The sequence below is a fragment of the Molossus molossus genome, unplaced genomic scaffold, assembly GCF_014108415.1.
Source record: "Molossus molossus isolate mMolMol1 unplaced genomic scaffold, mMolMol1.p scaffold_m16_p_5, whole genome shotgun sequence".
NCBI classification, from domain to species: Eukaryota; Metazoa; Chordata; class Mammalia; order Chiroptera; family Molossidae; genus Molossus; species Molossus molossus.
The window spans coordinates 93,935,739-93,936,110 of record NW_023425388.1 but is presented as its reverse complement, the minus strand read 5'-3'; positions in this window follow the sequence as shown (position 1 = coordinate 93,936,110).

Sequence of the window (372 nt, the reverse complement as noted above, 5' to 3'; positions counted from 1 at the left end):
GCATGGACCTCGGCATTACCACCAGCCCTGCACTTAGGAAAGTACTGATACTGACAGCAACGGGATGATCGTAAATTAACTGGCTGCGGACCACCCACACTGCTCCTAGGACAGTGGGGACCCCTCCTTCCAGCGGGCAAAGGGGAAAGGGCTAAGCAAGGCTCATTTCCGTCGGCACTCAGCACGGAACCCGCACACAAGAAGGCCCCGACGGCCGCCCCGCGGCCTCCGGCGATCAGCGGCCTCCGCAGGGGGATAGCGGCGCCCCGACCCCAAAGCAGAGGGACCGGGCAGCAGCCGAGGAGAGGGCAGCGGCGGCAGCTTCAGGCGCCTCAGTGCGCAGGCGCCAGCTGCAACGCGCAGGCGCCGCCC